General features: G+C 41.9%; 1 long non-coding RNA gene across 5 annotated transcripts in view; it reads left to right on the top strand.

The window, feature by feature from the left end:
- Window positions 1-27971, top strand: part of LOC129517543 (uncharacterized) — a 435231-nt gene that overhangs the window by 280421 nt on the left and 126839 nt on the right. For all 5 annotated transcript variants that reach the window (XR_008666072.1, XR_008666070.1, XR_008666071.1 and 2 more), the window contains one exon: window positions 6227-6451. This is a non-coding gene — a long non-coding RNA (uncharacterized LOC129517543). The remainder of the gene's footprint in view (window positions 1-6226; window positions 6452-27971) is intronic.

Raw genomic sequence — 27971 nt, forward strand, 5'->3', positions numbered from 1 at the left:
CCAGGATCTAAGAATAGCTTGACCTCACCTCCATGCCCTCCTACTGCACGTCTTCTCTGCTGCGTACGTCGTCTCTCTTGTACAACTCGGACTTGCCAGTGTAAGATAGAGCAACACCTTTCTCCCCTGCCTGAGCCTTTCAGGGACTTGCCATCATGTGGAGGGTAAATCTCAACCATGTTGACATTGTGTGAGAAGTCTGGAAAACTGACATGAGCCTGTAAAGCAGTTTCTTGCCTCCGGCAGGACCGCCCCTATCTCCCTGTCTTCTTGCCATGTCTCATAGCACCTTCGCAGGAAGAAGCCAAGAACAGGATGGAAATTCCAAACACTGTATAAGACTCCCGAGACACGTTAACCAAGTTGTTTCCTGTATCTGGAATCCTATTCCATTCTCTTCTTGGCAACACTCTACAAAACCCAGCTCAAAAGTCACCTGACCTTGTTGGAAGTGCCTTTTTTTTTTTAAGATTTTATTTATTATTTGAGAGAGAGAGAGAGAGAGAGAGAATGAGCTGGGACCGGGGCAGAAGGGTAGAGAGAAGCAAACTCCCTACTGGGCAGGGAGCCTGATGCAGGTCTGGATCCCTGGATCCCAGGATCATGACCTGAGCTGAAGGAAGCCAACTTACTGAGCCACGAAGGCACCTCTGGAAGCACCTTTAAGTCAAGGTAGTCACTGTCCTCTATGTCTATAACATTTCATATGTTAAGGAGTGAATATTTCCCTCCTTATTGGATGGCATTTCACAGCAAGGCAAGAATTTCAGTTAGACTCATACTGTGTGTCTGTGTCCACAGTGCTATTGGTTTTGTGTCAAATAAACTGAATGATATAATTGATTGGATCATCACACTGCAGGCGATATAAACCAGAAGAGCTGTAAAAGTTGATATGGTATTGACCTCTCCTATGAAACTTTTCTCACCGTGCAATAAAGCCCAAATATATCATAATCCGATTTCACAGAGCTGTCGTATTTTAACTTAAATGAACCACTTTATATTGCATTGAATAAACTGTAACAACCCAAAAATGTTACATGCTATACTATATGTTTCTTTTTCCCTGAAAAAAAAAAAAAGCTGTAAACATCTATCACTGGCAGGACTCTCTCATGGATTAATAGAGTAAGGTTTATCAGCAAACTGCCGTATGGGAGTGATTTGAGGGGCAGACAGACCAATCTCCATAAAAAAATACATTTTCCTTGTCAGATGAAATCCCACAAACATTCTTGAATCTTCCTGAGTACATACTTGCCTTTCTGTTAAAATTTCAATATGTGTTATGGCCTTGTTAATCACAGAGCCAGAATCTGAAAGTATAGGGGACATTCTGGCTCGTGGAGACAAGGATTTTTTTTTCCTTGTATCTGCAACCCTGAAGCGTTTTTATAAACTGGCATATTGGGTAAAAACCCTAATAGACAGACATATAAAAATACAGCGGCTTGAGTTGAATTGGAAGGTCCCCTCCATTGTATTCACGTAGAGTTCTGTATGGTTGGTACCTCTTCTGGGTGGTGCATAAAATGGCACCTGCTCTTGGGCTTGACCCTGACCCTTTTGAGTATTCATGGAGAAAACTGTACAACCTTGTGGCTCCTTCACATACAAGAGGGAGAGCCACTAACTCCAGACTCACTTCTTTATTTTACCCAAGGTGGGAATAAGTGAATTATTTGAGGCAGGCATTCTCAAAAAGTCTTGCTCTACACACATACAAAACAAGATATAATACAATATACAAACAGATATAAATATATTTGTGGTATCAAAATCTAATGGGGTGTTGATTAGGAAAAAAATATTTCAAATGTCTTCTTGGAAAGTGGTAGTGAAAAAACAAAAAGGTTCTTTGCTTGACACATAAAATGTGATCTCATAGAAGGAAAGTGCAGCAAGAAAGCCAGTTGATTGGAGACATTGGCTTCATGGAGACACCAGAGAGAAGAAATGTGCCCATGGGTCTGCTAGAATAAATACAATGAGTGGATTGTATATGTCTGAACTGAGTAAGCAACATGGAGCAAATAGCTTTATTCACCTTTACCATTTCCTTCAAAGTGTTTCATCCTAGGGATTCTTTTTTTTTTTTTAAGATTTTGTTTATTCATGAGAGAGAGAGAGAGAGAGAGAGAGGCAGAGACACAGGCAGAGGGAGAAGCAAGCTTCACGCAGGGAGCTCGACGTGGGACTCGATCCTAGGACTCCAGGATCATGTCCTGGGCCGAAGGCGGCGCCAAATCGCTGAGCCACCCAGGCTGCCCTTAGGGATTCTTGTCCTAACCCTTTTTTTTTTTTTCTTGTCCTAACCCTTAAACAATCTTGACCATATCCTATTATTTTCCAGACCTTTCCAGTTTTGAGAGAAAGTCTCATTTTTGTAATCAAGTCTCATTTTCTGGCATGAAAAAAGTCTCATTCAGATTCAGATTTAGAATTAATACTAGACTTCTCTTCTTCACCCAGTCTCTACCTCAGAGACTTGCAGAAGAGAAGCGTGTATGACTTGACTCTTCTTCCATCTGCCTCCTTCTTTTCCCACTTTGCATCTTACAGATTTAGAGCACATGGGGGAAGAATTTAAAGAAGGTAGGGATACTGACTGGTTCACTGAACTAGGCTTGCTATGTCAGGGTTGTCTTATGTTGGCAGGTGGTCAGAGCTGGCTTTGTGACAGGTGTTTTTTGGTTTTTTAAAGATTTATTTATTTGAGAGAACGAGAGAGCATGAGTGGAGAGAGGCATAGAGAGGAAGAAGCAGGCTCCCACTGAGGAGGGGGAGCCCCACGTGGAACTCAATGCCAGGACCCTGGGATCATGACCTGAGCCGAAGGCAGACACTTCACCAAGTGAGCCACCCGGGTGCCCCTGTGGCAGGTGTTTGAGTGTAGAATGGTGGTCTGTTGGAGAGTTGCCAGTGGGAGTTCTTGGAGGGACCCGTGGGGTCCTCAGCACCTCACAACTGCCTGTTACAAACAAGCCTTACCTCACGTTGACCTTTCACACCCCTTACCAAGTGTTCCTCCACAGGCTCCTACCACTGGAGCTCTCTGGGTTTGTACCAATTGAACATATTAACTTCAAGACAGAAAAAAGCCTGGTGCCCTTTTTCATCATTCATGTAACCTAAGGAAAAACATATTCTTCTCACCAAGTTGAGGGAGGTAGACAACTTCACCCAGGCAGTATCTCCTTGCTATTGGCTCTCCAGAACTGCTCTGGCCCTCAGAACTTTCCAGGTCATCAGCAAGTGTTACCTCCGTGTTCATGTAGATCCTAAATTCTCAGGGACACAGGCAAGGCTCCCAAGAACTTTCAACACACATGGCCATGCTCAAATGGCAGGAACAGAAATCAAGTTCCCGCAAATCGGCAAGCATGCAGCCAAGAGACAGCATGCCTGTTGTCCCTCAGCCTCCAGATTTGTTGGAATCACCTTCCAAAGGTGACTGGGTGAATGAAATACCAGAGGCATGTCCTCCTGACCTAGTGCCACCAGCTGTGTATTAGGGTAATAACCCATTATAAGCAAACATTCCCTGTGGTGACCAAATTCCCTTGAATTTCCACCTTTCTCTTTTTTTATGGGCTAGAAGTGGATAAGTGGGAGGTTGTCCCGGGTCTGCCATCTGTATTGTAAATGACGAAGGAATGTGTCCTTCCTGACTACTGCGCTCAGCCCCATTCAGCTTGCTGATGCGATGATGCTGGCATGTTGCCAAGGCCTGTTTTTCATGACAAGGTTTGGGTGAAGGCATTTAACTGCAGTAACTGAAATATATTTTCACTCTCATTTAATTATTGAGGCCAACTGACTACACTATGAATTTTAAAATCCAGTTTTTAAAAGCCTTCATTATGCCACCTGGAAGCATTTGAGTTCACAGAGCTAATAAATTCTAAATGAGTGTAATAAAACCCAACTATGCCCCAACTAAGTAAATTTCTTTTTTAAATTGTTTAATGGATCAGGTGAGTCTTTTTCAGTGGGAATAAAAATGCTGTTTGTCATGCAAAATACGTTAAGATTCCACTCAAAGTAGCCAGGAAGTAGAAGTAGAACTGCCAGTACAAGGCCTAAGGAAGGTCATGAGCTTCAGATGTCTGGTCTCAGAACTCGAGTTCCATCCGTTTTTCTTCAAGCCAGCATGTTCTTAAGAAGCCAGCTCCTCTCGGCTACTCCGTGATCCCTTTGACATTGGCTGCCTCTTCCTGTCCCCAGCCTCAGCTCTCTCAGTACTGTCAGCAAAGCTCTCCTCAACAGGACCCATCCCCTCAGAGCCACCCGAGACCTGTTGTTTGCACAACAGCCTTTACACTGGTGCACAGAGGCTATTTGCATTTCTCGTAGGGCTTCTTCCAGAAGACATCATGTTCCAAGGGCAGCAGAACTACCTCCGAGAGACCTCCAGTCCGAAAGTGAGGACACCTGAATAGAGGATTCTAGGCATATTACCAGGGAGATACTTGCAGAGGGCTTTCCTCAGGGACCCTCAAGGCCCATCACGGAATGGAATCTAAATCTTTCTTTGCTGTCGTCTGGTCCCAGATGTACCATTTGGATTCTTTTTTCCCTTTTTATCCTTAGGTGTTTTGTTTTGTTTTGTTTCTTAATCTGACTCTAATTATTGAGCTTGTTGATCATGCAGCAGGGTGCAATTTCCTTCTGTGTATAGCCTCATTTGTTTATTTTGGAAGAAAGAAGCTTATTTATTTAATTTTTGGTGGCCTGAAAGGTTCCAGAGGAAAAAATGGGTTGACTTTGGTTCGTTGCTCAGATCTCCCTGCTGTAAGAAAAAAGGAGAGTTGAGTTCAAGATGGTAGTAACATACAGATTTTGTACCCTCACGGGGGGCTCCTGTCACACATACGGTCCTCTAAAGGGGAACTGTTTTCCTTGCACAGTGTGAAATGGTTCTCTGAGATGGAAATTCTTCTGCAGACACAGCCAGTTATCTAAGATCCAGGAAGCACAACCTTCTTTTTTTCTAATTTACAAAATGGAGGTGTGGACTGGCTGCTGCAGAGTTGTTCACTCCTTGCGTAGTTATCGTCCACTGCATCATCTGTCCCAATGTCCAGGTGGACAAATCACTCTCTTATTTGTTCCTTGGTCTCTTCGTTGCAATAACAGCTTACATTATCTGAACTGTCTTATAAGCTCATTCCTGATAAAACCTACACAAAACTGTATTCCAGGGAATCAGTTCTTGAATTAGCAGGATGCTTTTTTAGAGTGTAGACAAGCTGACTTTTCCTAATGGAGACCCATATGCACAAAGGGAGCCTCTGAATCTCATTGCAGAAGGTCTGCTGGAATAAGATGTATCATAGAAAGATGATTTGCATATGTTCCTTTTTTTTCTCTGTTACTTATTTCATATTAAACTCTATGTGTTTGGTATTTCCAGAAGTAAAGGCCACAAAAAAGTACAATTTTAAGGAGATAGATTTGTTACAGATGGGCAGAAGGGAAGCAGACATTTTCTTTCATGAACAAGACATTTTGCTTGCAAATAAAGAGTGGTTCTCCTTTTTCTGATGGAAAGAAAAAAGAAGAAAGAAATACATAGAACGGCCAAACTGCTGTCACCCACCCAAGGCTTGGAGAATGCCTCCCGGGACTGGGAGTGAGGTGGCCACACAGCAACCAGCCCTGTGCCCTGGACCACAGAGAGGAGCACTTGGCGGGCCCTGAATATGGGCTCTTCAGCGCTCTCATAAATCAAACCAGATTTGCCTGAGATTGGGCATGGGAGAGGCCACGCTCAAACAGACCTACTTGAGAGCGTATTTTCTAGGATTGAATCACTGCAGCTTGAACATATTCTTAAACGTAAACGTCCAATTAGGCAGAATCTGCTTTACATTGTTCTAATTAGCAACCTGCCAAGCTTGATTGTTGATAGAATAAATGGGTCATCTATGTTTCATTGAAGTTTTTCTTTTTTTAATGAGTGGTTGGGGTGTGTGTGTGTGTGTTTCACTGTTATTTTGTTTTTATTTCTTCAGTGTTTCTGGCAAAGGGTGTTGCCTGCAAATTGCAAATGGTTCCCATCAGCAGACCTCTGCTAATTTTAGAAATGTTCTTCAGAGGGACTATTTAAACAGGTGAATTTCCATGTGAAGGAAGAGACTCTTGCGCAAATCTTGGTCCTTAACCTAAAATGAATAGAGGTAAACTGCTGCTAAGTCTTTTTCATTTTTCTATTTTTCAGGTATCCTGGCATGAACAGAGTTTTCTGCCCCCAGTCTTTGGAAAGTTTCACAGGCTGGGCACCTCTCCTCCACAGCCAACAATGATGTTTTGTGTCTTCATCCCGGCTAAAGGGCCTGGCACACAAACAGCCCAGCCTATTCATTCCTGGAGCAATTTTACATATGCGAGACCGAAGCCAAGATGAATGTCTTCTTCCCGATGTGCTCAATTCAACCACATTCTGGTAAGTGCAAACACTGAGATTGTTCAGATGAGAAGTGGGGTTTGGACACATGTTCCTGATCGATAAGTCTGCCCTTGCTCACAGAGCTTCCTCTTTGTTGCAACCCAATCATCCAAATAGATATTTAATAGAAAGGCCATTTGTTCTGTCCAACTGGAGTTCCTCCAGTGGGGCAGAGATGGCGTCACCTGCCCGGGGGGTCATGTTGGCTCCCTCCTGGGGCAGGGCCACTGCCAAGCCTAACAGAATCCTCACATTGACTCCCCGACTCCCCGGCCAGCAACCTCAGCCTGGCGTCTCACTGGAAAGGGAACTCGAGACCCCTGCATTTTCACCGGCCAGACATTCTGAATAAGCTCTATGTCCTCGGTGCTGGCACTTCTTCATAGAGTCCTTTGAGAGTTTGAATAGGGGTGCTGGAGAAGCGTCTCTTTCATTTGCCGCGAACAGGGAGGTTCTGCAAATGCGTGTCACCGCAGGTGCACAGGTGGGAGCCTACGCAACGTGCAGCCTGGGAGGTGGGGCTAGGGCCACACCGGTGACACATGAGCAGCGGCAGTAGGTCCAGGAGGCAAGAAGTGGCTCTGTGACACAGGCTGGAGGGGTGCCAATGGCAGGGTCACCTCCCAGGTGTCACGCAGGGAACCAGAAAGAGCCCAAGCAGGTTATGGTAGCCCTGCAATCGAATGATTTCACACAGCACTGTCTCTGAAGCACCTGGTGACTCACCCTGGCTTCTGTTGCCTCGTAGCGCAAAACTTCAAAAATCACATCCAGTGCCTGATGTGTATCGTGGGATTTTTCCTTTCCAATTTCTTCTTTGGCGATTTAGTAACTTATACTTTGATGTGTTCCCTTGTTCCAACAATACTGACACCTCATTCTACTTAAATTGTGCTTTACTGCACAAATCTTGGTCATCCAACTTGGTGTTCCAATATAACTTTACTTACATTCGGGATCCCACTTAAATAATGTTTTCCTCCAAAAGTTATCAGCAAATGAAATGTGTATCTATCCTGATGGTATAATATATTAAAATGCTAATTGGAGAATTTTCATCTGGACCTTCATTTAGTAAATACTATACAGAAAAGAAGTACTTGATTGATGCAGAAGGAGACTGACTAATGAAGTCTCTTGCTATGTTTTTCTCTGAAATAAGATGCACTATGAATGTACAAAAACACGATTTACTGCTTTTAAATTACTTACATCAGGGGTGGGAAACGGCTTTCATTCGGAGAGCAGCTCTCATGCAGTGGGCTAGGTGTAGTTCTGCCTCTTTGAGTCTGGTGCACAGCACTGTTATACAAGATGCAAGGACTCGTTGCATGCAACTAGGGTCCTCTCCTGGTTCCCCAACCAGTGTACGCTGCTGCCCACTGTATAGGGCTCAGTATGCTGTTCATGTAAAGGGTCAGAGAGCAAATAGCTTGGGCTTTGTGAGCCATAGAGTCTCGATTTCAGCTCCCAAACTCTGTTGTCCTAGTAAGTAAGCATCTAGAAATATATACCGTATAAAACAAACCATCAGTGGCTGTGCTCCAGTAAACCTTTATTTACAAAACTCAAGGGGGCCCATATCATAGTTATCTGTCTCCGACGTGATACCATTATTTCTTTTTAAAACAATGGACTTCTCTGTTTGCCCTCCACTCTGTGCATACTTCCTGTCTTTGCAGTATGCTGCACCATGGAGAAGGGGTCTTTGTCCTCTCACAATGTTCCTCAGAAATTCCAAAATAGGAAGTCACCTTCATAAGTTTGTGTTGTCACCATACTTTGTGACGGGGTCAGTCTTGTTGTGTCAGACATTCATTATCCTGGTCAAAAGTGCCTATTACTGAAGATGGTACTGTGGTTTGATTGGAGGAGGAAGGGCTTTGGGCGTGATCCTTGGAGAGATCAGAGAATGAGGACCCCATGAAAATGTGTGTTGATTGCAAACTCAGAGTGAACAAATCAGACCCAGAAAGAGAATCATGAGGAGTGGCTACAGTTGGAGTGGAGTTCTGAAAGGAAAAGAGGAAAGATGTTTCATGCCTGCAGTATTTGGGAGAGAGAAAACACAGTCATTTCTATCCATGGTAATGCTCAGAAGTGCTGCCTCTGGAGCCCCCTTTGATGTGAATAAACACAGTTTTGTAAATTCACATAATTCAGGGAGGAATTTCCATCAGCCATATTCCTGCTTACAAGGTGTGCATTTTGAGACTTAAGCTTTTGCAGAAAATAAACCCTCTCTGCCAGAGTAACATGAAGTGGCTGACAGCGTTCTCTCTGTATCACGGGTCCCTCTCCTCCAATGGCAGGAGGGCCTTCCTTCTGGTTTATGAGGCTTGATGCTCAAATATCTAATATTCAAATAGATGTGGAATCAGTCAAGAGGAAAGCACGTCCAGCCGTCCTTTGTGTCTAAACATGGAATGGCTTTGAGGAGTTCCTTCATTTTCCTTCCATGATCTCTCCTCATTGTTATCAAATAATGTTGCTCTTTCTTTCCATTGATTCCTTTCAGCTTTTACATCCATCCGCCAACAACCTAGTATTCTTGGTAGCACACAAATCTCCTTTCATTTAATTCCAGTAAGTAGCAAAAATTCTGTGGTTCATGTTTTGTGAGTACTTGGTAAGTGCTGGGTGATGCCTTGAGTATGTTCATGAACTATCTCTTTTAATTTTCTCTGTATAAATACAGAATGGGTCCTGTAATAATTATTGTACAAACAAGGGCAGCAGATTGCTCAGCGTCACTGATTTGAATCAAGGACTTGAGTCAGAACAGTTTGAACCAGTCAGAACCCAGAGCTGTAAAGGTTCACATCAAACTCAAGAGGATGCTGTGTCTGTGTCACAGAACGTGGGGGGTCAGGGAGTGGCAAAGAACAAGGGAAGTGGTGTGCCTCTTTGCCTCTGGTCTACCAGGTGATCTCAGGAGTATAGGGTTGACTCTAAGAGGAGCTGAAGCCATTACTGGGGGTTTTATGCATTATCTGTCACTACGTAACACCTTGAACAGCTTAAAACCCGTGCATTATCTCAGTTTCCATGGGTCCAGAGTGTGGGGGTGACATAGCTGGGTCCTCTGCTAGGGTCTCATGTGACCTCAGTCAAGGTGTCAGCTGGGGTTCTGTCTCCTCTGGCAGTGTGACTAGAGCAGGATCTGCTTGCTTCCAAGCTCCCTGAAGTTGTTGGTCAAATCTAATTCTTTTTGGTGGTAAAATCCAGGGCAGAACGGAAAAGGCAAAACAGTAACACAGAGGTTCCAATTTCAGGAAGAAGCCACCACCCTTTGGTTGAGCAAAGAGGTTGGGATGATTGTTTGAAGGCTCTAAATTTGTGGTACTTGGTTACTCCACGATAGAGAAGCAAATGACATAGCAACATGGACAGAACGTAAAAGCATAGTTTGGCATGAAAAGATGCACATATAAAGGGATAGATTGATATTTTTTGCATAAACAGGAAACACACAAAGAATGATACATATTTCTTGAAAAACAGATGAGCAGATAACTCACCCGAAGCTTGTTACATAGGGGACCGGGAGTGAGGGGGGTGGGGGTAGAGATCAAAGGGAGCACGTCATAAGCAACAGAGGACCTTTACATGGACAAGTGTGAAAATGCAGCGTGATCTGAGCAGGTGTGGTTCTTCTGCGCCAGAGATTCATGACAGGGAGGGATATATTTTTAACGATTAATTAATGTATTTTTCTCAGGAAGTAGTTAAAGCAAAAGTAAGCAGACATATATTTGATATGCTTAAGCTGTTAGAATGATTTTGGCAACTATTATATGGAATTTTGCCCACCCTAAAAATGTACATTAAAAAGAATACTAATTAGTTCACCTTCAGTTACTCCCCAGCCCAGCCAGACAGCTCGCTGCTCCTCATAGCTGGATAATTACTTTTACCTTATTAACTGTCCTCCTTTCTCCATGCTGACACTATCACGATTTCTCTGCTGTTCGCCTGGGCACAAAAGGGCATCGAGAAGCAATTTTCCTTATAAACTGAGAGTCTTTAAAAATGAGTATGTGTTGGCTGATGATGAGAGGAACTACTCATCAGAAATTCCAGACTTGGAAACCAAGTTCTGTGTCCAGGCTTGATTATCCTCATCTATTCAAGTCATCACGGCTAAATTTGTTTATGCATTTGTTACATTTAATTGGGCTCCTCTCCTTCTCCCACAGTGTTGGGAGAAACCAGATGAAGCCAATGCACCCATGCCAGGAGTCTGAATTTGGTGATGATGACATCCTTCTAGTAGACACTCTGGTTTCTCACTGTGAGCTAGCAGTAGCCTTCCAAGCACCCTTTGTTTTCCAGTGTTGAGTAGAGCATCGTCTTGAGGCCACGACCTCACCACCAGTGGACATGGGAGAAAAACCAGTGAACAACTCATGTCTGTGATCTGCTGTCCACACAGGAGCTGGGAAGCAATGAATATATTTGAACCTTTCTAAATCCCTTTTATGTGCAATTTTCAGGAAATATTGTGGCCCCTTCTCCTCATGAACAATGGTTTGGAAACCCAGCTCTGCTGGAACTCCTGGATCTTCATAGTTGATTAGTTTACCACAGTGACCCATTTACTAAGTCTGGATGCAAATTAGAGTTACCCAGATCCATGTTTGGAAACTGTGGACCTGCAGAAGCAACAGTTACTATCTTTAGTGTTTTGACCTGAGGTAGAAGAGAGAGTATGGGTAGAGAGTGCTAGCTGTAATTGACAAAAAGAACTTCAGTGATTAAAATTATTTTCATTACCAGGAAGCCAGACTTGTCTTTTTTTAATTTTAATTTTAATTTAAAAAAAATTTTTAAGCCAGACTTTTCTGGGAGTTTTTCACATCTGATGTTAGTTCAAGGTGAGAGGAAAAAAGCCCAGATAATACATCGATTTAACACCCCTTTTGATTCATTGTGCAAATACTAGGCATCGTGCTTGGCACACACAGAACAAAAAGTAATGTGAAAAAAACAAAAGTTTCTTTCTGCATATACCGTGGTCTTCAGTGGGGTGGTTCATATGAAAATACATAAAGCTGAAATGATAATTGCTTAAGGTGAAGAAAAAATATGTAAGGATACATATTCACAGAGAAATTTACTTAAGAAATTGTTTGGGGGTGCCTGGGTGGCTCAGTTGGTTGAGCGCCTGTGTTCGGTTCAGGTCATGATCCCAGGGTCCTGGGATTGAGCCCCTCATCAGGCTCCCTGCTCAGCAGGGAACCTACTTCTCCCTCTGCCCCTAACCCCACTCATACATGCTTGTGCTCTTGCTCTCAAATAAATAAATAGTATCTTTTTAAAAAATGAAGTTTAAAAAAAATTTTAATGGTTTTGATCCAAGCCTTAAATATAAAAAGTTGGCCAGGGCAAATGGATTTTAAGATGGCAAGAGAGGGACGCCTGGGTGGCTCAGTGGTTTAGCACCTGCCTTCAACCCAGGACATGATCCTGGAGTCTAGGGATCGAGTCCCACATCGGGCTCCCTTTGTGGAGCCTGCTTTTTTCCCTTTGCTTGTGTCTCTGCCTCTCTCTCTCTCTCTCTCTCTCTCTCTCTCATGAATAAATAAATAAAATCTTTAAAAAAAAATAAGGTGGCAGGAGATATGGCTACATTACCCATGAGAATTTGTCTAGTACTAGAGACTTAATGATCGATCACTAAGTATGTGTGTGACAAACATGTGGGCAGGTACACAGCAAACAAGTGAAGTACTTTAATAAGGCCAGTTTGTGACAGATAGGCTGAGCTGTAAAAATCCACATGCACTTGATCTTTATTGGCAACCCACAACCACTGAAGGATTGTAAACCAGAGAATAGCACAGTCATCCTTGCCTACTAGAATGGCTGTCTTATTAATGGTATGGAGGATGCACTAGAGAAAGATGTGGAAGACCTGGCTGGCCTGGAGAGCAGAACGGAGAAATAAGAGTGCTCTGTGTGGGCATAAGAGAAAGAACAGGGGCATCCAGTATAAAATCCACAAATACGTACCTGTGGACATGTTTAGGTCTAATTAAGAGAATTTGGTGACTGACTGGATTTGGAGTGTGATGAATGTGATAGGATTTGGAGTGTGATGAATGTGATTGGCACCAAAGTGACTTGCAAGTCTGTGGTTTAGGCCAGAGAGGATGAGAAGTCCCAAATTATTGTCTCCTTCCCTTAGTGTGACCCAAGTAGGGAATATGGGGGGGGGGGGTCGTGTATGCTGTAGGGGCTGGCAGTGAAGGAATGCTAGATTGAGGACATAATGAATGTCAGACAGCTGTAGGGTGTCCAGTCCAGGTAGAGATTCCTTGTTGATGGTACAGATCTGGAGAGGAGAGTGAAGCTCTAAATAAATGTAGAAGCAGGCATGTTGGGGAAGAAGGAAAGACGTGCGTGGGCATATCCATAGATTGTGTCGCAAGATGATGAAAAGAGCAGGAGGGCCCTCCAGTTGTACAGGCTGGTGAAGGTAAAAGAAGACCATGCATTTCCAGAGCACAGGAGCAGTTAGAGAGAAGAAAGTCAAGGCAGTGGTACAACGGAAGCTCCCAGGGCTTGGCAGGAATGGATTTGCCACAAATACCCAACTGCAGCATATTCTAGCGAGATTACTTTATCCCAGCTTTCTGGGCAAGCACTTCGTTCTTTTAGTAGGAAATAGAGTTCTGATGATGCTACCAATCCTTCCATAAATTCTGCTCCTGATAAAAAAAAAAAAAAAAAAAAAGATGTTGCTTTTCTTGACCCTGACTCCTTAAAACCCACAAGTGCTTGGCTCTCTGACAAGAGTCTCCTTACTGCACATCAAAGGCACTTCGGTTTTCAAACTGCTGTTTCTGCCGTGTTTAAAAATTCAACCAGATAGTCAACAGGATTCCATACGCTCCATGCGCAGGGAGCTCTGTTTGACCGTGGTAATTAAATTCAAAGCTGACATGGCTTCATATGTACAAAAGAAAGGTATGATTAGGGAAAGAAAAGGGACACCAGTCATTCTTACTTTTTGCAAGTGATTCATTCAAAAATAATTGTTGGGACCTGCCGCCAGCCAGACTTTGGAGACAGAAGGCACTCAACCACGGGAAACAACATAGTCACAGCTTCTGCCCTCATAGACGTCATTGCCTCTGATTATCTTCTTTGGAATCCCAAGAATCACACTATGTCTGACATAGTTTGAGTTTTCTCAACAGTAGAACCCAAAGCAGGGGTTGTCGTACAAGTAACTTATCTGAAAGGTGACCTCAAGCATGTGGTGAAAAATTAGAGTCACCTGACACTCACTTGCCTCACCAAGTTTGAACTAGGTGGCACCCTACGTTCTTGTTTCAGCTTGAAGCTGTAAACAAGTGTCCTTTCAACCAGTCTGTTGAGTGCCACGCTTAGGAATCATGCCTTACTTCAATGATTTCCCTGTTTAAGATGACCTCTCATGGAGCCTGAGACTGGGAAGCAGACTGTGTGAAGACTGGGAGCAGAAAGAAGAAGTGAGCCCCAGAAAAGGAGCATTGTCCAGTGAATGATCACATGAACACCTGGGCCTCTCCCTCTGGAGACCTTTGAGTGTGCAGAACACACATGCCCCCAACACGCTCTGTGACGTGGCATCAAACCAGTCTGTCTGTGCAACTCCTGGGCAGGGACACGCGTGCACTGATTAGGAGTGAGGTTAGTGCATGAGCTGTGGGGTCACACAGATCTGGCTTCCGGCGAAGTGCTCCCACTGTCTGGCTTGTGATATTCGCAAAGCCCTGACTGACGTCCCTTCCCCCAGATGTTCCTCATCTGTAACTTGGAGCCGTAAAGGAGAAGTGAGTCCGTGCATTAGTGGAGTGTGTGCCTGGCTCCTTGCCTGGCACATGGGAAGCCATAAACATTTCCTGTATTAGTTAATAGGTCGAGTCAGGACTTGCCTGAAGATCTCGTGGCTGTCCCCTTCCTGCAGGGTTGTACCATTTCCTAATTTTCTGGCATCTTTTGCAGACATTTTCCTCTTTTTTTTACACTGTTCCCTTTTAACTTAGTAATAGGTGCCCCGTGTGTGTTTCCATAGGATGATCAGAAAAAAAGAGAGGCGGAAATATCAAAGAAACAATGCAGAGAAAAGCTGGAGAACTGTAGAGATATATTTACATATACCTGCTTCCCCCCGAACCTCCTGAGAGCTAAATATGGTGAATTAAAATAGACCCACTTGATGCACATCATTGTAAATTTCTGAGCACCCAGAATAAAGAAAGCATACATTTAATCCTAATTGTTCCTAGATTTTTTATTTACACTGAAGTTTGTTTGTAACCCCAAAATCAATATTCGCTGTGCTTTCACAGTTAGCTGCGGACGCAGATGAGTAAAAAATGTGTCATCCGATCCACCTCACAGAGCACATCCGTGCACTGGTCAGAATGACAGTGATAGGGATCCCTGGGTGGCGCAGCGGTTTAGCGCCTGCCTTTGGCCCAGGCGATCCCTGGAGAGCCGGGATCGAATCCCACGTCGGGCTCCCGGTGCATGGAGCCTGCTTCTCCCTCTGCCTGTGTCTCTGCCTCTCTCTCTCTCTCTCTCTCTCTCTCTCTCTGTCTCTATCTCTGTGACTATCATAAATAAATAAATTTTTTTAAAAAAATGACAGTGATACTCAGATGATCAGGTAATAGCCCACCGAAGCTCCTCACCAACCAGAGGGACAGAGGAATGACTCAGGTGCTTGGAAAACAACGTTCACAAGTTCACTGATAAACCTCTGCATTCTGAAGCTGGCGCCTAATCCCCTCCTCTATTGGGGGCTGCCCGGAACGGCTTGCTCCACTTTGATCAACTCAGGCAGAAGGTATGGTGTGTGAGTTCTGTCTGGCTTAGAGAAAAGCACTGGTGTTCTCGATTCTCTTGGACCCCTTGTGTCGGGGGACGTCGGCTGCCCTGTGGGGAGGCAGGCCGGTGGACGGGCCCTGGGGAGCAGCCACGGCTTTCTGCCACCAGCCAGCAAGGAACCAGCTCTCCCGTTGTGCGCCCTGTCGGGGTGCCTTCTCGGAAACCCATCCTCCAGCACAGTGAAGCCTTAGATGACCCCAGCCCTGGCCAACGGCTCCTGTGCAGCCTCAGCAGACAGCCTGAGCCAGAACCTACATTCCTGACCCTCAGAAACTGCGTGAGATCGTTGTTGAAAGCTGCTAACATTTGCGGATTTGCTATGCAAGGATAGATAATTGAAACACCTTCCGTTAATCCTTTCTAAGTTTGCACTTTAGTGAAAATGAGTGACTTGGGGAAAGAAGCCTTGTAATCTAAAAACTTCACAGAAGAGTAATGGAGAGATGTTCTAGGACGTTAATGTTCTTGACAAGCAGTTCTCATTGGATCACACAGCAGTAATTTCCACCAAAGGGAAATTTCTTTCTTTCTTTCCTTTTTTTTTTTTTTTTTGAGATTTTATTTAGAGAGAAAGAACAAGCAGTGGGGAGGGGCAGAGAGAGAGAGAGAAAGAGAAACAGACTCCTTGCTGGGTAGGAAGCCCACTGCTGGGCTCCATCCCAGGACTCTGAGATCAAGACCTAAGCCAAAGGCAGACATTTAACCGACTAAACCACCCAGGCACCCTGGGAAATTTCATTTACTAAAGAAAACAAAAATCCCGTATGCTATTGTATAGAATTGGGAAACATGGGAGAATTTTAAAATATGATAAATACGGAGAAATGAAGGAGAAAAGGAAGACAGTTATGAACCCAAAAATACAAGTTTCATTCTACAAAAAGATATAATATAATCAAATATATTGACTGATCCTTTAAATACTATAAATTTATTTTTATTGAATTTTCCAATAAAAATTTATTGAATTCATGTATTAAATTTGTAACAAATACAACAAAGTTGCATTTTTAATACTAGTGTTAATCGTGTGTAGAATCAATGTACATATTAGGCGCAAAAAATACAATTATGGTTCCAGAAATGAACATAAACGGTATCAACATCGACAGGATTCAAATCAGTGTATTCAAAGCAGTCAGTACAAGACTTTTTTAGGTAGGGGTTGAAGGTCAGTGAAATAGGGAAAGGAATGTGTTTATTAACATGTGTAGCTGCTGAAGTGGTCCTAAGTCATTAACTATATGGAGTTCCATACTGGCAGGATTTAGATAACTTAAAATAAGTTAGTTTTAAGTTTTAAGACAGATAACTTAAAATAATTATTGAGTTAAATTGTGAGGATTATGGGATGGAAGAGGGGATGATATGAGAAAGATAGAAAAGCTAGAAGCTAATAGTCTGTATCTCCAGATAATAAATCAAGAAATAGCCATATACTCATATATAGAGTTAGTGGGACAGAAGCATAGATTAATTAAAAATATTAATTTTTAACAATATCTGATCCTGGAGTGACATACATAATGGGAGGTGTAGGGCAAGGGGATTTTTCTTTAATCATGAGCAGGCCTATTTTACTAAGTGCTTTTTTTGTAGACATAGATTAAAGACCACTAATTTCTTCAATTTGTCAAAAGCTGTATATAAGCAAATCATTTAATTCTAGGTTTAAGTAAATTGAAGATTTCCTTCGCTAAATGCATGAGGCTCTAAGAAATGCTCGTAAAATCTTGTGCTTCTGCAATGTACATCCTTGTACCTGTAACCACTTGAAGGAATTAAAACATTTATCAAAATTATACATTTTCCAACTTAATGCATTAGCTGCCATTTCAGTGTTGCAGTACCCATTGTTTCACTTTATCCTAGAACTGTAACATGTTTTATTGTCTCCCTATGTTTTAAATGATAGCAACCTGCTATTATGTTTCTGTAGTTCCTGGATGTACACAGAATGAACTCTATACACACTTAGAGATGGGTGTGCTTCCAGCAAGGTAGCAATCATTGAAAATATGCCTGTAACAGTGATGCTGTTAAACACCAATGTGCACAGTGTACCTGTTCTGAGATTTACAGCTCAAAAAGAAATTTCTTTTGAGACCTTTTTCTTCTCAATTAATGTTTTAAATGAAAAATAGCCTAGAAAGATGCTAAATGATTAATGTGTGTTGGTTAGAAAAACACATTTCATGAAAGAAAGCAATTTTTTAATGACATACATGAAGAAATCTTAAAACACCTCACTACTTTTATTCTTTCTGCCAAATCTCAAAGATGATTAAAAAGTCTACAGACTTTTTAGGGGGAAAATGTTTTTTTTTTTTTTTAATATTTTTATTTATTTATTTATTTATTTATTTATTTATTTATTTATTTATTTATTTATTTATTTATGATAGTCACAGAGAGAGAGAGAGAGAGAGGCAGAGACACAGGCAGAGGGAGAAGCAGGCTCCATGCACCGGGAGCCCGACACGGGACTCGATCCCGGGTCTGCAGGATCGCGCCCTGGGCCAAAGGCAGGTGTCAAACCGCTGCGCCACCCAGGGATCCCCGGGGAAAATGTTTTTAACAAAGGTGACAAAGAAAACTTTTATTTGGAATTTCTTTAAATTTTGTATAGTGATTCTTTTCCCTACAAATCATACACCTTCTTTTTTCCAATCTAATAGTTGATCTTGCTTTTTGGCTTCTTCCTTAGAATCCAAGGAAGCCCAAACATATACTAACACCAGGACACCCAAGACATGCATACACACTACTACCACATCTTGGCCATTGCCTTGAAAAAGAAAATCATTGTATCCACATTCCAAAAACTCCTTCATTCTTTATACATTAAGGTATAATTCCAGCAAATAAATTTTAATTATTTCTGAGGGGACTGAATCACTTCCCGTCTCTGGACTTGGGGATATGTCCACAGACTTTTTTGCTTGACCTCTGGTTATCAGTAACTTAGAGAAAAATGAAATAGATGATTTTTTTTTTTACTATGTTGTCCATTTCTCCCATTTTTCCATGACTGCATATTGGTAACATACAATGCGTTGAACTCTGGCTGGCTGTTAAAATTTTAACTGACTTCTGGGATCCCTGGGTGGCGCAGCAGTTTAGCACCTGCCTTTGGCCCAGGGCGCGATCCTGGAGACCCTGGATCGAATCCCACGTCAGGCTCCCGGTGCATGGAGCCTGCTTCTCCCTCTGCCTGTGTCTCTGCCTCTCTCTCTCTCTCTGTGACTATCATAAATAAATAAAAAAAAATTAAAAAAAAAATTTTAACTGACTTCAAATTGCATGCCAGCCAGGTTTTGCAACTATACATGCCTGCATCGTAAATTTAACATTTTCATGCTAATCACCATTTTTGTAATACAGATAATAAATGGCACTAATGGAAAATATTTTTTTTGGACTTTAGATGTCTCTGAAACAATATCTCCACCCACTTGCTACTTATTGTCTGTTGATATTGTCTGTCTTCTCTGCTAATAACAGTCTCTAGAAATTTAGAATCCTTCTGTTCCTGCTACACAGAGGGTGCCACCCTTACGAATGGAGATTCCCCTGGTACTTGTAAATTTCTCTTACAAAAGGATAGCTTCTGCTGGGTTTTCAGAGCTTCTCCTGTGTGTGCTGTTTCTTAAAAATAATCAGTCTCAATATAATCTTTACACCAAATACGCATATTGTAGGGTGTCATTGTCTGTTCCCCTTCAACCCATTGGAGACTTCAGAAACCGTTGCCTGAGACTCTTACTTGTAGAGAAAGATGACTCCAGAGAAATGAAGAAACCTACCCTGGATATGCCATGAATTGTTGTTAGTCGTGGGCAGGTTGCTCTCTTTTAGTAAACACTTAAAACACATATTCAACATCATATTACATATTTTTAATCCATAAGTATCTGAAATGTTAATTTTTTTAGCTCTTAAGATGAAATTTATTGAAAAAGCTTTCTGTAAGAATGGAAGACTCTAACTTAAATGCATGATCCTTCAGGTTCATTTCTTCTATTTTTTTGCTTGGCTCAAAAAATAAAAAAAATTAATTAAATACATTAGGTTCAACAGAGCATAATGTTATGCTAAACGAATTTTATGTTTAAGGAACTTTAAAGGAGGAATTTAGGCAGAATAATTTAATGGTAAAACACTTTGACTCTGATAAAGCAAAAGCAGTTGATGAGCCATCATGAGAGAAGAAACAATTTAAAGTTCTGTCAAAGACAATGAATTTTTGTAGCACGTTTTAAATTGTCTCAAGTAGAAAGTGAGAATGTTCCCTTAAAAAATCAATTATGCACATCTTGATATAATGATAAGCAACTTAAAAAGACTTAATTTTTCCCCTTAAACATGAAGTTTATTCTTAAGAACTTGAAGATAACTCATAAAAACCATTTCTTTCTGAAATCTGTGAATTACTATCAAGAGCAAAAGTCAGTGTGACTCCTTCTCTCTTCTTTACATAAGAGAAAAGGTTCACCATTAGTGATATCTGACTTTAAAAAAGTAGAGTATCAAGAACAAAACAGAAATGCAAATTGGCCTCCTTTCCAAATAGTTCCTAAAGTTTTCTTACAATCCATTTGACTGCTAGTTTCTAGCTCATTTTGATTAGAAGGGCACAATATCACCTCTATTTTTTTCTTTTTTACTGAAAATACTTCCAGAACCTCCTTCCTTTTTATTACTACTGTCAAAACTCCATAAAAATATCGTGAAAAAATTTGAGGAGCAAAAAAGAAATTATAGATAAAATAGCTAATGTATGTCACAGCAATAAATGTCAAAGAGATAGAGATAAATTTGTCCACCTATTCGGAACAAGAGATTCTCACACTTAGACACATGCACATCCACACACACATCCACACACAACTTAAAAGATTCCAGAGAGTAGAAATAGTAACTACTACATCTCTTTACAAACAATAAAATGAGAAACCAGTAATAAAAAAGTTTTTAAAAACTCCTGAAAAGTTAAAAGTAAAATAAAGTCAAACTAATTATGAAGTCTTAACTATTGAGTAAAAGACAAAATAAAAACTCAAAATGCAAAATATACAGAAAATAACATTTTTATTGTTGGTGGCTAAAATGCACAGAAGAAATGTCATAACTTTAAATAATTAGTAATAGGAAAGAAAAATGTGAGGAACATTCAACTGAAGTTAATTGAAAATAAAAGTAATACTTTCCTTCAATTTTGCTGTGAACTTTAAAGCACTTCTGAATTTTAAAAGAGAAAAGACAAAAAGAAGAAAAATGCAAATAAGCATTAAGAAACAGACAAATGATAAATAAACCCAAGTATTGACTCTTTGGAAAAAATGAGTAAAATGAAGAAGTCGGTAGATAATATAATTTAAAAGTTGTTGAAAGTTACAAATCCAAAATTTGAGATAAGATTACAGATATAACAGGGAAAGTTAAAAATATTATAGAAGGAATTATGTTAACTCTAGTCTGTGGAAATAAATTTGAAAACTTCATAAGAACAGATAATTTTCTAGATAACAAAGTACATATGCAGAACTATTTTGATAAAATTTTTTTGCATGAAAGGACAGTGATGTGTTTCTGAAGAGTTTCTTCTGTGGGTCTCCATGCATTCTATAGTATTCAGATTAAATCAGTGAAAATGCATATAGATAATAAATGGCAATGTGTCTGTATTGGTCTAGGTAGACACACTGGCACTTAGCAGCAGGTGAGAGAAGTCGGTATGGAAGCTACTCAGACACAAACACTGCCAGGCACTGAAGAGTCAGTCATTAGATGGCAGAAACCAAGACCCTGTTCTCCAGAGGGGCTCACAGCGTAGTGTTGGAGGAGAAGCATCCAGTACACACACACACATGCACGTGCGCACAAAGAGAACTGCATTGCACTGTGGGGAATTAGAAGTACAGGGCTCTAAGAACATTTTATAATGGGCCTTCTCATTAGGAAGGTGGTCTAGCCAAAACATCTAAGCAGGGTTTTCTTGAGAGGACTTACTGTCCCTGAAGCACCACCTGCACGGAGGGGATGGTGTGACTGGAAGGCCCTTGACAGGAAGGAAAGTGTATTTATTAAAGAATGAAAAGGTGTCTGGAGGGTCTGACGCCCACCCTTTGCCCACTCCATCCACCTCCTCCCCAGCCAGTATAAACAAGTACTTGTATTAGTTTCTGGATGCAAATGTAAAGAAACGCCGCTGCATCTCCCTTTCTCTGTATACAGATCTCACATGTCTTTTGGTCTAGGCACATATTATGTCATCGTGTAGTCGATCACTTTGTTCTGAAACTCCTGTTTATGCGGAAGTCCCAGATATTACCACATCTAGCCATAGGATTGATTGTCCCAAACACTGATGGTGGCTGGTATGGAAAATAATGTCCTTTTTTTCTGCCTTTGCTTAAATATAAGACAGCAGTGTTTGCCTATTAGCAACTTCAAGCTCCAGACTCGTGTGTGAACTTTTCCCCCTTCTGTCCATGAGCATCAGCGCTGAGCTCACTACCATTTTTCAGCGTGGGTCACTTCTCCCTCCAACCGTGGAAATGGTCGTAAGATAAAAACATAAAGCTGTGCTAAGCCAGCAAGTTTGACACTGAACTTGTGATTTAATAGATATCTTTAATAAGGTTTTTAATTCTTGCCAACTGTTTAGAAATAATGGAGGACCTGAAGCATGTTCGATTGCTTCACTACCCAAGCAAACTGAATTTTACCGGGGGGGGGGGGGGGGGGAGGGAGGAGTATGGGGGGGGCGAATTTATCTCATTGTTAGTTTTAGATACTACTGTACTGGAGCAGATTCACACACTTAGACCCATCTCAATGCAGTTTGGAAACAGGAAATGTGTATAGTCACAGTTTATATTGAAGTTTTGAGTTCCTCTTCCTCTTTGAAATTTGTGAAATCTGGGCTGAGATGAAGGATCCATAGATGTATTTATTTCTAGTGCTGTCCCTCCTGAATCTGCTACTATGGGTGTAGCTGTGGTCTGTCATGGATGCCATGCTGATCTGGCTCCATTTTGATCACTGTGTGCCCTTAACCTATTACTTAGTAAATATTTGAAATCATCTTTGACTCGTCAGAGGCAACTATTTACACAGTAGTGACCATTTTCACCAAATTGAATAAGTTTATCCTCTGAAAATCATGAGTTGGTAGCTCCCATAAAATTGGCTTATAACATAAATCTGTTAGTACTCATTGTTAACCCCAAGGTGGGCCGTAACTGGATTTAGCAATGTTCAGTTTTGAGAAAGAAGGCCTTCTCACTTGCACTTTGTTCAAAACAAATGGTGCCATCAGTGGGAAGCAGTGGTTTCTTAGGGATTATTTCTCCCTGTGACAAGCCTGTACAGTAGCCAAATTCTTCAGAACAGCAGAGAATGTATACTCACTCCACCATCATGAATCTGCCTTTCAAAATAAATAAGATGAAAATGATTGATATTCTAATTCATTTGCAGTTGCTTCTAAAGGTTTATATGCAATAGTATAGACAGTCCACAAAAGCTGCTAATAATACATCAAACTGGGTAGTATGTCATCTTACAATTAAAAATGAGGTCTCAAAGCATCTCAAGAGCAGATGAAATGTTGACCCTTGATTGAATCTTTCATTCTGCATTAGCTCTGTGATTGTAGGAAAAATTCCAAAAGCCAAAGGAAAGTAGATAATGTGTTACTACATACATATTGTACGTATCTCCCTTATTAGCAGTTATCTGATACCACTCACTGTCTTCAGTATCTGTAGCTCATAGCACGAAGCAGGTAGAGCCAGAAGGCCTTGTATTCATGTCCTAGCACTCCCATTTACCAAACGATAAACTTCAGCGCAGGTAGTTTTGTTCCTCATTTATACAATGAAGACATGTGAGGTTTAAGATAAGCAAAATGTGTCATGCCTTGAACAAAGTAGAGACATGGTACAATATTTTATATTTTGACTGAACTCTCTTGACTCTCATAAGTTACTTCTTTTCCAATTGCCCTTTGATTTATTATTCCTAATCCAGGTCTCTTTTCAAAATGTATTTGAGACAATATATAAGTCCCATGCTGGTATACAAAATCCACACAGTGTGGGTAAAACCTCCACATCAGTGTAGAGATGAGGAGTAGTAGTAGTAGTTACAGACGAAACATCAAGGACATGTGAATTATTGGAAGGCAGCTGAAAAGTTAACTTTGTGTTTCTGGGAGCCATGGCAAGGAGAGAAACATAATGAATTGAAAGTGCCAGTGTTTAATGAGATGACGCCCACTGGATCATCAGAAAAGACAGGTGTTTTCCTGGGTCTGAGTGCTGTTTTTTTTTTTTTTTAAGATTTTATTTATTTGGGATCCCTGGGTGGCGCAGCGGTTTGGCGCCTGCCTTTGGCCCAGGGCGCGATCCGGGAGACCCTGGGTCGAATCCCACATCGGGCTCCTGGTGCATGGAGCCTGCTTCTCCCTCTGCCTGTGTCTCTGCCTCTCTCTCTCTCTCTCTGTGACTATCATAAATGAAAAAAAAATTTTTAAAAAAGATTTTATTTATTTATTAATGAGAGACAACAGAGAGAGGGAGAGGGAGAGAGAGAGAGAGAGAGAGAGAGAGAGAGAGGCAGAGGGAGAAGCAGGCTCCATGCAGGGAGCCTTACGTGGGACTCGATCCCGGGTCTTCAGGATCACACCCTGAGCTGAAGGCGGCGCTAAGCCGCTGAGCCCCCTGGGCCACCCCTGAGTGGTGTTTATGGCCCATACTTTTTTGTAAGCTAGGCAAAGGTGATCTTGTCAATGATCGTTTTTCAAAATGCACATAATGTTGACTTCTACTGGTTCTAGGAGTGAAGCTCTTCATGCTGTAGAAGTTCGTAGTGAGCTCAGCTTCTGGGAGCTGATACTCTGCTCAGTCTTGGAATACTTTTTTATGGTGCAGAAGGACTTCTCCTTGGTCTCCCTGGAGTCTGATCTACCCCAGGCAGTCACAAATAGCAAGCAGAGAGGAGTTAACTCCCCTGAAACAACCGCCAGGGGTTAAGTAACCCTCAGTGGGACAATTCTGAGTGTTCTTGGAAAGTCTTCTTGGAAGAAGCTCTCTATATTGATGGTAGGAACCATTTCTAGCTGTTCTTCCTTCTGCCTTGAACCTTCGCACTTCCTCAACAATGCTTCCTAGGATGCCTTTCCAAATAAACTGCCCTCACGTCCTGGACTCAAGGTCTCCTTTGGAGAAACCCAAACTAACACAGATTTCAATTAAAATCAAAGCAGGTTGATAAATTACAGCTTTCTGAAGGCTTTCTCTGTGGGAAAAACATATAAGCAAAATAATGTCCATGGTATCTGTGTAGTGATCCACCCAGTTGCGTGAATAAAGTTTAAATAATCTCGAGCAATGAATAGATCATGTGCACTACCTCCCTGCATAATTTGATTGAAACAGTCAGCCTCATGTGAAATGTGTTAGAGGAATGATTAGAGAGGCATAGGAGTGGCTTGAGGTGAGCTGGTAACTTTGCATTTTTTTGATCTGCCTGCGTCCACTTTGTCAAAATCGATGTGAATAGATATCAACTCATCATGAAATTGTTTCCAGTTCTCTGTTTTATGTTATCGTTCCATGGAAGAAGGTATTCCTTTAAATAATGTAGGAAGCTATCCAAGTTTAATTTCTGTTGCACACTTAAAATTCAAACATTTTATGCCACCGTTGTGTAAAATGGAATGATTCCTCACCAGTAGGACTGCAGTGAGACACTAGTGATGCGGGTAGAGTGCTCAGCCCTGTATGGCGCAACGGGGAACTTAGCTGACTGTCCCTTTGCCCTGTGTCTTCAAGGGGCATCATTCATCTCCTTTCAGTATCAGGAAAGTAGGTGGCTTGGTGATAATTTATTAAGAAATTTAAAGATCTTAATGTAAATTCTTAACTTGGTTGAGGGATGCCCAGCGTTCCAACAAGCAAACTTTAATTTGTCTTGAAGTCTTGAGATAAATCAGGGTTCCCTGAGGACTAGCTGAGGAAGTCTGATGGCTTTGTAGGCAAGAAGTGCCAGCATCTGTCCATAGCTTTGCTGTGTTTTTCATCCTTAGGCTCTTTACAACCTCCAGTGGTGAGCACATCCCAACAGCCCCTCCACGGAGAATCTTTTTTCCCATCATAAATCAATTGTGTTGATTTCTGAGCTTCATACTGTCATAGCTATTGAATTCAGCTATTAAATTTATCCATGATATCTTGCATTTTGTAAGTTTTGTCTTACCATGGTACGTGCCTCAAACTTGTAACACACAAATGACTATTTTGCAAAATCTGGATGCTTGTGAGAATGAAAGCTGGAACACTGACTGACTCACAAGAGCCCATAGCATTTGATTTCATAATGTCCTTTGTGTGACCCAGGCTTTGTATCTTTATTTAATTCCACATATAATTCTGAAACATAACCTGGCCTGAAAAAGAGTCTTTTTTTTTAAGATTTTATTTATTTATTCACGAGAGACACAAAGAGAGAGACAGGCAGAGACATGGGCAGAAGAAGAAGCAGGCTTCCTGCAGGGAGCCCGATTTGGGACTCGATCCCAGGACTGTGGGATCACGCCCTGAGGCAAAGGCAGATGCTCAACCACTAGGCCACCCAGGCGTCCCGAAAAAGTCTTAATATTTGAATTTTCAATGCCTCAATCAAGAATAGATTTTCATATATACAGTTATACTGCTTTATATTTCCCTCCAATAAACAAGAAAACATTCCAGAAATTGTTCATGAAGTCTCAGTCAAGATCACTGGACTAGGAAGGCATACCTTTCTGTAAGTTCCTCCAGATTGTACCCCAGTAGCACAAAATTCAGCCAAATCACAACCAAATGAGGAACTCCTGGCGGCTCACTACACATTCTCGTTATGTTCAACCAGATGAGATTTTCAAGATGTCTCTTCAGATCCAGCAATGGGCCAGCGTCATGGAGAGGCACACAATTGGCATCTCATTGTGCGTGCACATTGCAAATAGAGGTCTGTGTTTCACAACATACAACGTGATCAGTGCCAGGAGGGGTCGTGTAAGGAAAGCCGACTGGAGTTCAGGAAGAGCACCATGGGCCTGGGAGGTTCAGAAACTCCCCCAGACCAGTTGGTCTTTAAAGAGAGAAGTGGGTTGAGTTTGGATGAGTGGTCAGGCATCAGGAAGATTCTTCATAAAACAGGACAGAGCCTGAGTGAAAATAGGGGGTGGGTAAGAAAGGACCTGATGTGGGGTTACCAGACAGTTGTGGAGGTCATGGGGAGCAGAGATACGCTCGCTCGATTAGACACTTCTTAGGGCAGTCCGAGTGTAAGGACTTAGACAAGCGTGCGGGTCTGGGTCCCAATTCCAGAAGAGACTGCACGGCTGAGATTCCGGACAGGACAGCAGCCAGTGTGGTCGGGGAACCGTGTCCTCCCAGCACCTGGTGAAAAGCAGGCCCTTAGTAGCAGCTGACGGACTCACTGACCGATTGCTTGAAATCTAATTTAATAGTTCATGCGGTACCACTGCACTCCGTGGCAAAAAAGAGATTCAGTAAGAACCTTAGACAAGAATGTCTTGAAGGTAGGCAAACTGCTAGCAGACAGGTGATGAGCAAAGACTGGCAAGGTAGGGGAATATTAGTGCCCGGAGACATTTTCCAGCTGTTCTCCACCTCAGAAACCATGGAGTGCACTCTGTAGCCTCGTAAACAAGGCGGGTGATGCTACAGATGAACCTCACTTATGCTGTAATTTCCTGAATATGAACAGCCAACTTAGGGATAGGACGGGATGGAATCCCTGGTCTCACAAATTTACTGACGGAGAAATTTTGTTTCTCCCTCAGCCTGGGTGATTGAAACCCCTTCCCAAAGATCAGGAAAATTCTTATATTATTTGACAACAGAGAGGATGTTTAGGGAAAAGAACATGCATATTTTTTTCTGGAGATTAATTTTTTAGAAAGACTTTATTTATTCATGAAAAACACAGAGAAAGGGATCCCTGGGTGGCACAGCGGTTTAGCGCCTGCCTTTGGCCCAGGGCGCGATCCTGGAGACCCAGGATCGAATCCCACGTCGGGCTCCCGGTGCATGGAGCCTGCTTCTCCTTCCTCCTGTGTCTCTGCCTCTCTCTCTCTCTCTCTCTCTCTCTCTCTCTCTCTCTCTGTGTGACTATCATAAATAAATAAATAAATAAATAAATAAATAAATAAATAAATAAATAAAACAGAGAAAGAGGCAGAGACACAGGCAGAGGGAGAAGCAGGCTTCTTGCAGGGAGCCCAAAGTGGGTACGATCCCAGGACCCCGGGATCAGGAGTTGAACCAAAGGCAGACCCTGAACCACTGAGCCACCCAGGTCCCCGAAGATTTTTTATTTAAATAGTATTCAGATAACAAAATTGTCAGAAATGTGTATGAAAACCTGTTTCAGTTTTAAGTAAGAGCAAAACATAGCATTTTGGAAAGATTCTAAAAGTACCAATTTTCATCATTATGTGCCTGATTCTAACAATATCAGGGGCATAACGAGTTTTTACTTTCCCAACTGTACCAATAAGGAAGCTGAGGCCCGGGTGATTAACTGATTACTTTGGATTGCCCAGCCGAGCGTGGGG

This window comes from Nyctereutes procyonoides, unplaced genomic scaffold, assembly GCF_905146905.1.
Source record: "Nyctereutes procyonoides isolate TBG_1078 unplaced genomic scaffold, NYPRO_anot_genome, whole genome shotgun sequence".
Classification (NCBI taxonomy): Eukaryota; Metazoa; Chordata; class Mammalia; order Carnivora; family Canidae; genus Nyctereutes; species Nyctereutes procyonoides.